This window comes from Podarcis pityusensis (genome assembly GCF_964106645.2).
Source record: "Podarcis pityusensis genome assembly, chromosome: 10".
NCBI classification, from domain to species: domain Eukaryota; kingdom Metazoa; phylum Chordata; class Lepidosauria; order Squamata; family Lacertidae; genus Podarcis; species Podarcis pityusensis.
In genome coordinates this window covers 13,978,657-13,991,576 of record NC_138035.1, presented here as the reverse complement: position 1 = coordinate 13,991,576, position 12,920 = coordinate 13,978,657, and the positions used below count along the sequence as shown (strand labels likewise).

Below are 12,920 nucleotides of genomic sequence, written 5' to 3'. Positions count from 1 at the left end.
TGTGTGTGTGTGCGCTTTCCTCCCTTTCTGGTGACTCCTCTCTGTTCAATCCTCAAATTACTCATTTGTATGGGGTAGAATCATAGAATTGTAGAGTGGGAAGGTACCCGAGGGTCATCTAGCCCAACCCTCTAAAATAGTATTAATGGCTGATAAACTGCCTGAATGGTTCCACAGTGGTTACAATGTCAGACTAGGGTTTGGGAGGCTGAGGTTCAAATTTCCTGTGGACCACAAAGCTCTGCGCTAGAAGACCCATCCAGCTAGCCATTCTACGTGTCTTTTCCCAGCCTATCCTGCCTCGTAGGGTTATTGCAGAGATAAAATGTGCGGAGGGAGCTCCATGTATACCACCTTGAGCTCCTCGGAGGAGTGCCATGAATCTAGATTTTAAGAAGTCTCCTCTCCCTCCCCCCATTCCTTACCACAGCCTTGTAAGGGAGGTCCCCATATTGCAGATAAGGACTAATGCTGAGAGAGGGATGAAACCTGTTTTTGCAAGCAAATGGCAGTGGAAAGATCCCAATGGGTCTGTGTGCTGTTGGTGGCAGTGGTGATGTCCTGGTTCACAGTTCAGTGTGTCAGCCTCCTCTCTGTTCTATTAGCAATCTGTGTGCTCCACAGAGCTTTTTTTTAAAATAAAAAAAGAAATAGAGAACAGTTCTGGAGGAGGAATGTAGTTTTGCAAGCGTACCTTTTGTGCATCTAGCTTCGGATAGGTTCCCCCCTTTTAATTGTGATGGGACAATGCAGAGTGTTGTGAACACCAGTGTAGTTATTGTGCCAGCTCCAATAATGAGAATTTTCATTGTCTGGGGGGAAGCCGTCTCCTACACTGGAGACAAAAGTGTAATTACTTTTGAACGATGTGGAATGTGCTCCGCTCAAATCGCATGGCGAATAGATTTGCAAAGATTCAGATAGAGCTTGCTTAGATGCCATATGTGCAGCATGGCAATAAGGCATAGTTAGTACGTAGCGTAATTATGCACTTCTGCAGACACACAATACATGCACAATTTCGCAGTTTAAACTCCACGCTGTTGTTTCCGTAAGAGGCGGGCCAGCTTCCCCGAACAAGGCCAGTTCAGTTAAAATGAAGCAAATAATGGCGATGAAAGTTTGCAATTGTCTTCCTTCAATGTCTTTTTTCCATGCTAAATTGATATTTATCTTATGATGGAATTATATTGTTGAAAACACTGTTGCACTAAATGTCATCACCAAAGTAGCACTTGAAAGCTGTTTCCATACATATAATTTCCAGGCTTGCAAACTGACGTTTGATATTTCTGCCTTTCAGTGTATACACGCACATTGTCTTACAAAATAACCCCCGGGGCGGAATAAACAAAGCAGTCCATGTTGCATCAAGCAGCAGCAGCAGCAGCAGAAATAATGTAATACACCTTCAGAGCTAGCATTTCAGTTTTAGGCAAGGCTTCCTGTACATCAGTTTACTGCATTTATATCCCCCCTTTCCTCATTTTATCCATGCGACAACCCTGTGATGTAGGTTAGGCTGAGAGAGGAAAACTCGGAGTGGAGATTGGGACTGGAGTTAACACTCAACATCACGGGGCGTCTCCCAAGGTCCTCTCCTTCCTTGGAGGTTTTTAAGCAGAGGCTGGGTGGCCATCTATCATGGATGCTTTAGTTGAGATGCCTGCATAGTTGGGGTTGGACTAGATGACCCTTGGGTGCATTTGTGAGTTCGCAATTGCGAGTTTGCAATCAAAAATGAAAACAAAGGCAGGAGATTATCATGATGCAAGTCGTTTACATTGGCCTTTGGTGCTGATATTTTTTTAACAGCAAAACAAAAAGCAGGGGGCAGGGCACACAAATGACAGTGAACTTAAGACAATGTAGTTGCCTTAGGCTACCCTGCGGTGTCATATTAGGGGTGACTGAGAAGTTCAGAGTCCATGGGCTGGGCAGGGTGGGGGGCAACTGCATTGGTGAGCCAGGGTGGGGCTGGTTGGCAACCTCTTGTTTAGGAGCAACTCAGTGCGAAGCCCTGGCGTCTTTTTAAGAGAGTCATTTGGAATCAGTTAAGCAGAAAATAATCACCTGAAAAGCAAACACGTTGTTTTATAAATGTGCTGGGAACCGTAGGTTTCCCATTGTTTCCAGTCATACAGGCACACACCTAAGCAGGGGGAACAATTGAATGACTTCATACCAGAAAATATTTGTGCTTGAGCCTCTTGTGTCAATATGAGCAAACGCCCGGTTCACTCAGGGCAGCTGAAACATTGTGTACAAACCCAACGAGGTGGAAACCTGTGCCTTGAAGGCCGCCAGAGTATTCAGATAGTCCGTTCTGGTGGCTATTATTTTTCCAGACCGGTGAAAGTCAGCAATAAATATTTTTGAATGGGCCACAGAGCCAAGAGAGAAAGACTGCTCTGGTCCTCTTCACAGAAGTGAGAGGAGGCTGCTGAGACAATTTGTTGATGGGTGAATCTGGATATTATGGTGAAGGCCAGGTGGTCACTAAAAATGGAAGCCCTTTGTCAAGTTCTCACCATAGCTGTCAACTTTTCCCTTTTCTTGGGAGGAATCCTATTCAGAATAAGGGAATTTCCCTTAGAAAAAGGGAAAAGTTGACAGCTATGGTTCTCACTCCTCTGTAGCGTACATTTCCCTATGTCATTATATCATATTGGGTGTTCCCTCAACCCCATTTCGTGTACTTGACTGCCCTTGTTAGGTGCCTTCATACATTGCATAGAACAAACGTGCAATCTGTGTATCTCTGCATGCAGATAGTTGAGCTATGCACTTATAAGGCTTGTTTACATGTTGCACAGAACACAGTTATATAAGCTGTCTTCACACATGTGCAAAGGTTTGTATGAAAGCATGCATACTCACTGGTTCATGGAGTTCAGCTACTTATTAAAATATTTTTTGTTGATTTTTCAGATAAGGAAAGGTTTAGAACAGCAAAAAAAATCCCCAGAAGTAAATTACAAAATGCAGCAATATAACAAAAAGAGAGGAGGTCATAAGCATATCGTGCAGCTTTTGTATTTATTTGTCAAGGGCACCATCAAACTCCACATAAATAATAGTGCTCCTAAAATTTTGAAAAGATAAGAATCCCATATTCCAAATGTCCAACAAAGCAGGTGGCAAAAATAACTGAAATTGTTTTTATTTAGTTTTATTTATTACATTTATAACCCATTTTTTGTACAAGGAGCTCAAGGTTTAACCCCCATCAACAACCCTGTGAGGTTGTTGAATGAAATGGGCAAACACCCCTATTCACATGTAACCGTAGATGAGTGTACAATCTGTGTACACGGTAGCAGAGCTGTACAAATAAACAAGTATACATCGTCACACAAACGTGAGTAGAGACAGTTTGTTCCTGTGTCCAGTGTAACACGCAAACAAGCCATGGCTTCCCCATGGGAAGTAGTTTTTTAAGGATAGTGGTAGGTGTTAGAAGACTTCCTGTTGTCCTCTCAGAGCTACGATTCTCAGAGTGGTTCAACAATCAATCCCTTTTCCCAGGGAACTCTGGGAAATGTGGCTCTGTGAGGGGATATGGGGTCTTCTCTCAACACCATATGGAATTGTATCACTTCTTAGTGAGCAATTGCATCCAGCACTTTTCTGTTTTATAATAAAAGTTGTGGAAACCCGCGTAAGAAAAAATAGATGGAAGATGAACGTTCAGGGAGGGGCCTGGAATATCCCTGAAAGGGGCTGTGCTCCCCCCCCCCAATACTTACACTACACCTTAAGTTCCAGTTCACATTCAGCAGGATTTGGCTGGGGGGGGGGCGGGGATCTTGATTTGTAGTCATTCATTGTTAAAGTAGTAGTGCTGTGACCTTCTTCAGCAAGCCCACGTGATACTGACCAGGCCCACTAGGAAATTCCTTATGGGCTTATCTGCCTTCCCAGGGTCCCCTTTAGAAACTAGCACGTGCAATTGCAAGCTCACATATCGAGGTTTATTTCCCCCCCCCTCACCTGGAATTATAAAAAGAGAGATTTGAAAGTCTTGGCATGTGTTCTACATGCCGATTTTGCACACACAGATGCACCCCAGTCGCCAGAACTTACGTTGCCATCACAGTGTTTTAGGCATTAAATTGGCCACTGCTTTCCGACGCTAATGACAAGACCTTTGGAACTATTTTCTCTCTGTCCTCCCCCCCCCCCAACTCCTCCTGCATCAACAGAGCTGCGGAAGTTCGGCGCTGTGTTCCCAGTTGCCAATAAAGCTCAGCTTACATGTGAGAAGCTGAGGCATCCCCTCATGTTAAGTAAGGCCAGCAACCTCCAGGAACCCTGTGAAGCTCACATCACAAGATAAAGCAATTGACTCGAGTTTGTGTCTAAATTAACTGGGGATGACTTTGCCACAGATCCCCAAACAATGCTATCATTATATGTGGGAGGGAGGGTGTTTTCTACAGCGTCCCTTCCCGGCGCTTTGAAAAACTCAAACCAGCCCTATGGGGAGAAGGAGAAGCGGGGGGCGGCGAGCTCTGGAAACAGGATTATCTGTTTGCAAGCTGCAGATAGGATAGAGGCGAAAGTCACAGCGAACACTTGCCGATGATTTGGAACAAGGGCCAATTAAAAAAAAAAAGCTTTGCATCCGGTAATTGTTTCTTTTGCTTCAGCGACATGATATCCTTTTGATTATTCAACATCATAATCCTCTTAATTATTAATCACACCTTTTGAAATATAATGATGGCGCATTGTGCGCAAAAAGGGTGGGGACATCCAGATCTACAATCCAGGTACATCGAAATGCTTGGGATGATGAAGCTGCTTAGAGGCGCTTCCACATTAGACCTGTTTCCTTGCAATGGCCATCCTTCGTCCGCACACTTTTTATAGAGCGTCCAGGGTGCGTTGCTAAGATCTGAAGAACATCAGAGCCTGTTGAATCAGGCCAATGGCCCATCAAGTCCATCAAGCCAACAGTGGGGAACCAGCAAGCAGGATTCAAGCAGAAGAACACTTTCCACTGCTGTGGTTTCCAGGAACTGGTATTCAGAAGTATTGCTGTCTCCAACTATGGAGGTAGAGCTTAGCCATCATGGCAAGCAGCCATTGACAACCTTCTCTTCCATTGTTGCTAGCTTGTTGCATCCCACCATTTCCTGAGTATCCCAGCCAGCTTTGGGCCGAACTCTTCCCCACCTCCGATGATGAAATGCAGTTGTATGTCCATCACTGTGAAGAAAAGAGCTGTCCATTATTTTCAGGGCTCCTGTGCCTTTAAATCAATCACTTCCTCTTTAATCGTTTTGTTGGTTCCTTTCGATATCCCTTGAGGGTTTAGTGATTCAGCCCTAGCTTAATGATATTATTATAATTACCCCGCCCAACTGACTGGGTCGCCCCAGCCACTCTGGGTGGCTTCCAGCATATACAGAAACAAAACAAAACATCAGGCATTTAAAAACTTCCCTATACAGGGCTATCTTCAGGTGTCTTCTAATTACTTATCTCCTTGACATCCAGTGAGAGAGCGTTCCACAGGGAGGGCGTCACTATCGAGAAGGCCCTCTGCCTGGTTTCCTCTAACCTCACTTCTTGCAGCGAGGGACTCATCAGAAGGCCCTCAAAGCTAGATCTAATGGTACAGTGTCAATTTTGCACATAGATGTGCAGTTTCTGTTCCCAGCATCTTCTGGTAGAAGTGGGAATGTCCCTTGTCCAAACTAAGGCAGTTCCATAGGTTCCCATGCCTCCCCAAATATAAAACAACATTCATTGGGAAGCAAGCTGGCAGGTTTTGTAGCACAGGCTCCAACATCAGATATGTCTTTGTCAGTATCCAATATGCCTTCATGTCCGTGTACATATAGATATCCAGGCAGAAAGAGTTGGACTCTAAATGAAGCTGTCATACTTAAATCACTCCGTCAGCACTCTTGCTTTAATTCCAGCTTACTTCCTGATCTGTGTTTAATCCAAACGTGCAGCCTGTCTGTGTGCAAATCTAGCGTTGGCCTAGTGCGTGTCGTTTCAATTGTTTACCTTTCGGTAGGTTGCGGTGCGTGCGTTTTATCCTCAGCCATCCGCTAAGGATTTGAAGAGATGTAAATAAGAGGTTGAGATGAAGAACAAATGCACTACATCATATCCTAACTTTCACCTGCTGCACTGAGAGCTGACTTCTTACTGCGAAAGTTCTCGTGTGACCCTTCCATGGGGAAAAAAGATGGATGCATCTGTGATGTCCTTGTTTCATATCTCCTCCTTGGGTTACTCTCTGTGTGCCCTCATTTGCAATATGGGGAATAACAACATTGACCTGCTGTACTGTAGGTTGAAACTGCACATTCTATGAATGCACAGGTTCCTACATCCAATCCCTGTCATCTCCAGTTATAAGCATCAGATGATGGGGAAGATATTTCCCTGCCTGGGACTCTGCAGAGCAGCTGCCAGCCAGAGTAGGCAGCCCTGGTCTAGAGGGATAAGGAATCTGACTTGGCATAAGGCAGCTTTTCATGTTTGAGAGAATTTTAGGACTGTCATTGAAAGTGACAGCTCTACGTCAAGAATAAGGATGGGCAACTTTCTCAGTTTCAGATTCTCTCCATTTCTCATTTTCCCAAACTTAAATTCAGTTCTCCATATTTCTGCCTCTGTTTCCAACTTGATTTCTTTTTACATATACAATTTCTAATGGGAATTCAAATGCACATTAGTGCAAATTTCTCTTAACATAGACTTTTTGGTATGCAGTTTTGCCTAACGCACATATTTTTTTGCATATCCCTTTACCCTAATACAATGCAGTTTTGTATGTCATTTTCAGTAATGCACTCGTTGGCCTGGTAGATAGATGGCATTTCTATGCACTCGTTGGCCTGGTAGATAGATGCATTTGTATATACATTGCAAAATTTTGAGAGTTGCGAATTTTGAAGGTGGCTGTGCTCCTGTTCTTGTATCGGTTTGGAAAGTGCAGATTTGGTAGGTACAGCTTTAAATGTTGACCAAATAAAATTCCTCCTCTATCTCTAGTCAAGAACCACATTTCTTCTTTGTAACATGTAATAGAGTTAGGGATAGTTTTGTTCTGTTCACATCTCAATGTGAACCTACAGTACCTAATGAATGAACTAACAAAATAGAAGTTTATTAAAAATGTCAGAAGACCCTGCTGGATTAGGCCGCAGGCCCATCTAGTCCACCATCTTGTTCTCACAATGGCCACAGAGATGCCTATAGGACCTCTGCAAGGAGGAATTGAGTACAGCCACACTCTCCCCTCCTGTGGCTTCCAGCAGCTGGAATTAAGAAGCATACTGCCCACAACATAGCCACTGGAGTTCGTAGCCATGGATAGCCTTACCCTCCATGAATTTATCTAATCCTCTTTAAAAGCCATGCAAGTTGGTGTCTTGTGGGAGCGAATCCCAGTTTGGCTGTGCTGTGTGAATAAGTCCTTTCTTTTGTCTACCCTGGTCCTTCCAACATTTGCCTTCATTCATTGAATAGTAATTCCACACTTAAGATGCATTGTGTCCTTAAGCACACTATGATTGCTATGGTTGCAATCCTATGTGCCCCATTGAGCTTAGCAAGACTTACTTTTGAGTAAACGTGTTTAGCACTGCCCTCTTTATGCAACAATGAGTTTTGCTGCCTTGCTGGAAATGTAACCTTTCTTTATTGATCCCTGGTGCATATTCTTTTGTGATATATATATATATATATATATATATATATAGACAGAAACATTTTCTCTCTTCTACATGTTTTTTGTTCCTTCTTCATGCTGAAAAGACTAAACAGCTGACAGGTTTAAAACACACACACAGAGAGAGAGACACACAGAGAGAGAATTCTATCCAGCTTTAAACTCTTATGTTTATAACCCCGGAATATCTCTAAAATGTCTTTACCTAAAACACTTTACGGTTTTTATTACCAGGTTTATGCCAGTAATAATATTTGCATCAGCTTTCTTAGGGATAATCTTTCCGCAGAACCCTCGCAAGAAAGGCTTTTGAAAACTATCGTTCCCGGGAACGCAAATCTCGAAACATGAAACATCGGTATAATCGCCCCTTCTGACAACTTAACATGACAGATTGAAAAATACAAGCCGATATGGAAGTGGGATCAATGGATTATCAAAGTCCTAAACATCTTCTCTGGAGGGGTGAGAGAGAGAGAGAGAGAGAGGGAGGGAGGGATGCAGGGAGAGGTGGGGGCGGGAGGAGGGATTGGGAGCCCTTTGGCATGCATAAGACACTAAGTTTGCATAGCTTATAACGCCGATCCGCTTCTGTCTGACTGGCAGCGAAGTTGAGAGGGAGAGAGCGGGAGAGATTTACATGAGAGAACTCTGGGGGCTTTGTCACGGCAATTGTATAAAGTGATATACAGTACAAATCGACTCGAGCATGTCCCTGGATAGCAGGCGGTTTACAGCTTCTCCGAGCAGAGATTACTGCTTTATCTTGTCATACTAAATTAACGTGGCGGGCACACTGTTAAACAGTGGTGACCTCTTCATCTGTGGAAATTGCTGCCTAGAGGAAAGATAGTATTTAAGAGTCTCTCTCTCTCTCTCTCTCTCTCTCTCTCTCTCTCTCTCTCTGTGTGTGTGTGTGTGTTTCTTTCTGCCTTCTTCGTTTCCTTTCTTCCCCGTGTGGCCCGAAGGGTTTTGGGGGTAGGGTTTTAGCTTTCCGTGGGGAGGAAAGGGGATGAAGACAAACAAGAGAGGGCGAAGTGGATGCTTTTAACATTGAGGTGAAAAGAAGTAGGTGCTAATTGGGCCTTTGTTTAATTAATAACTGTGCTGGAGCAGGATATTAAGCTTTTGTTTGGTCAATTTTTATGGAGATGATTTGCCCTGCCTAACAAGAAGAAGGGGGGGGGGGGAGAGAAAAGAATATATATAGCACTGGTTCTTCATATATGTATGATTTTATTTTTACCTTTATTATATTATTTGCTCTGACTCATAAACACCAATCAGTTGGCAACAGTAGTGTTGGAATCTATCTATATCTATATCTATCTATCATCTATCTATCTATCTATCTATCTATCTATCATCTATCTATCAATCATCTATCTATATCTATCTATCTATATCTATCTATCTATATCTATCTATCTATATCTATATCTATCTATCATCTATCTATCTATATCTATCTATCTATCTATCTATCATCTATCTATCATCTATCTATCTATCTATCTATCTATCTATCTATCTATCATCTATCTATCTATCATCTATCTATATCTATCATCTCTCTCTCTCTCTCTCTCTCTCTCTCTCTCTCTCTCTCTCTCTCTCTCTCTTTCCCCCAACAGAGCAAATTGCTGTTTCAGGGATTATTTATACTGGGAAAACTATAGTGGGGAGGAGGGTGAAAAAAATCCTTCCCTCCAGGGCCACTGCCCCAATCCAATGCCCCCCCTTTTTAGAAAAATTTAAAGAAATTGATGTTCCAATTCCAGATCTCCACCATCTCATCTAAGTTTCACCCCAATTGTTAAATATAATGGCCAGTCCAATGGATAGACTTGAGGCAGTTCAAAGTACCATCATTTTACGTGTGTTTAGAAGCAAGAGAGACATAGCTGCTGTTTCCTACCTTGTTTCAAAGTTTGCGTATCTAGAAAAGGCTGGATTTCAGTCCAAAATGCATGTGCTTATGCAGACCCTGCAGGAATGGGGCTTTCCTGTTAATTTTGATGGAGAAGGCAGCTGTCCACTTGCCAAAGGATGTCCATGCAACGGTGTTCCTGCCATTGAGATGAATGAGGAGCTCTTTGTGCTTGGCCGTGTTCTTTTTTTCATCCCAGCGGGAAGGTGGGAACAGGAGGGTGGTCACCCCCTAGTGCAGCACCTTACATGACCAGGGGCTGTATTTACCTTCCGTATAACTATCTTTGTCCTGAGTAGGAATGGGTGAATATTGCCAATTGCGAATTCTCTCTCTTTCTCGTTTTTCCAATCTCGTGCAGCTCTCCACGTTTTCATATCAGTTTGTGGTTCTAGTTGGCAAAAAGCCCTCATGAAAATTCACAAGCATTTCAGTGTGAATATCTTCTAATTATATATATGTGTGTGTGTGTGTGTGTTTTGTGCCCAGTTTTGCTTAACATGCACATTTTTGCAAACCAGTTTCCCCCTATTATAATTCGTTTTTGTGTTGTTTCCATAAGAACATAAGAAGATCCTGCTGGATCAGACCAATGGCCCATCTAGTATTTTGCTCTCAGGGTGACCAACCAGATTCCCGTGGGAAGTATGAGAGCAGGCCATGAGCACAACTGCCTTCTTCCCTCCTGCGGTTTCCATCAACTGGTATTCAGAAGCATATGAGCTCCAATAGTGGAGGTAGAACATATCATGGTTAGCAGCTACTGACTAATATATAATAAGGTAAAGGTAAAGGACCCCTGGACAGTTAAGTCCAGTCAAAAGTCCAGACTATGGGGTTGCAGCGCTCATCTCGCTTTCAGGCCAAGGGAGCCAGTGTTTGTCCATAGACAGCTTTTCCGGGTCATGTGGCCAGCATGACTAAACTGCTTCTGGTGCAACGGAACACCGTGACGGAAACCAGAGCTCACGGAAACACCGTTTACCTTCCTGCCATGGCAGTACCTATTTATCTACTTGCACTGGCATGCTTTAGAACTGCTAGGTTGGGACACAGCAACGGGAGCTCACTCTGTTGTGGGGATTCGAACCACCGACCTTCTGATCGGCAAGCCCAAGAGGCTCAGTGGTTTAGACCATAGCGCCACCCGCGTCCCAATATAATATATAATATTTACCTTGATATATGTTAGTCACTAACATATGCAATTATGTGCACAATTTTTGTGCATGCATATTTTTTCCCACATTACTTGGCAGGAGAAATACATTGTAAAATTGCTGTGTTTTGGTTTGTGTATTGTTTTGAAAAAACAGGAACTATGTAGGTTCGCCTTACAATCAAAACTCAATCGCATTTTTCTCCCTTCCGTAATCCCAAGCCATTGTGTATAAGCCTTTTCCCTGCTAGATCCAAGCAGAATAGGGATGGCTGAACAGCGTATTTCCATCCTGTTTCAGTTTTGCTGGCAGCTCAATCATAGGCCTTCCCCAGCCCATTTGTGTGGGGTTTCGTTTTGTGAAATAATGCACAAAAAGTCTTCATTTAAATTGTCCATATTTTGCACCTAGTTTTTAAAGGAAGTACACACTTTTAAAAATGCAAAATGCAAACTTAAAATGCGTTCATCCATAAAATGTGCATTTTGCCTGCAAATTTTATGTAAAATGTTTATTTATTTGTGTTTACACATTTTGCACCTTAAAACTTCATCACACAATTTGGAGAAGTGAGCAACCAGTCTGGGAATTACATTCTGATCTACAAGGAAGTTTAGGAAGCTCTAGTAGCTTCCTTTTTAGCCACAATTTTACCCAAAAGGGTTCCCAATGAACCATCCCTTTGGGAAATAGACTAGGCGTAGCAGAACATCTAAGTGCACATGACCACAGTGTAACCCCATAACCCTTGACAGCTTCACCCTTGTCCTTTTAATTATCCCAGTGATCTGAAACGTTTTATATTGTGATGCCAATAAAGCGATTTGATTTGATTTGAACCAGCCATAATGTTACTGATCCAACCAGTACGTATTTGTGCTATCAAATAAGGTCTAAAAGCCGGTAAACTCACAATCTCTACCTGAGAGCCACACAACGGCTGCCTTGGCCCCGCACATGAGTCACAAGACTCCACCCTGGTTCTGGCCTGTATCCAATTTTCCTTTGCTAGTGCAAAGGCGCTTTCTTGGGCAGATGGTTGAGTTGTAATTCACCCCATCAATCCAATGCAACCGTGGAACTAGCAGAAACTTGTTGTGCACCAAAGTTGTGCACCAACAACCTGCTTATGCGTTCTCTTGCATAACAATGTTCTGCTGGCACAACACATTTCACCAATGGAACAAGAATGCCAGAACCAATTAAGTGGTTTTCACTTAGCGCTACAACCCAATGTATGACCAGCGTTGGATACCACCTTGTTTCCCAACCCTGCCACCTGATACCCATTTAGTTCAGTGATTGGGAGCCATCTGAAGCCCGGGGGCCACATTCTGTCATGGGGAACCTTCTGACTGCTTCATGTCAGAGGTGGATGGGGCCAGAGGCAAAAGTGTGTGGAGCAATGTCTGGGACTCTGACCACACACAGAATCATAGAATTGTAGAGTTGGAAGGGACCCCGAGAGTCAACTCCTGCAATGCAGGAAACTTTTGAACCCACTACCCTGAGATTAAGAAACTCATGCTGTCAGGACCGAGCTATTCCAACATCTCTCTCTATCCAAACAAGCGCTATCACAGTTCAAAGGCACCTTCCAACCAGGCAAAAGCACCCAGAGGAGGGCAACTGAGAAGCATGGTTTGAGGAAGGGGCATGGGCCAGGGAGATCCCCGAGGGCCAGATAAGGAAAACTGAAGGGCTGCATTTGACCTCTGGGACTCAGATTCCCAAACCATCTTTTTACTGGAGGAGCAAGAGGTGAACTCTTTTGTTGCTGAGCTATGGCTGTCCCTATGTCTTCCCCCACCCATGAGCGCCCTGTCACGGACAGCCTGGCCTGCTCTGTTTGAAAGATCCCCTTCCCGTGCATACGACCCCACGACTCAGAAGGCTGACCTGGCTTGAGAATAGTCCCTGAGAAATCTCATTTACATTTCACACATGGACGGCTCTATTGTGAAGCCACCTTCAGGGAATTGGGGGCATGTCAGAATAAGCACAATATGTTGGTGGGCAGATCAATTATATGTAATTAAAATATGCTAATCACTTGTAGCTCTCCTATTCTGCTTTTGCTGTCTCTTTATTGTTTTATTTTCCTATTCACGTTTGTTTCGTGTGTGTTTTA

At 43.4% G+C, this 12,920-nt stretch overlaps 1 protein-coding gene across 6 annotated transcripts in view; it reads left to right on the top strand.

Moving 5' to 3' along the window:
* Nucleotides 1–12,920, top strand: part of SOX5 (SRY-box transcription factor 5) — a 764,489-nt gene that overhangs the window by 442,561 nt on the left and 309,008 nt on the right. The window lies entirely within an intron of this gene.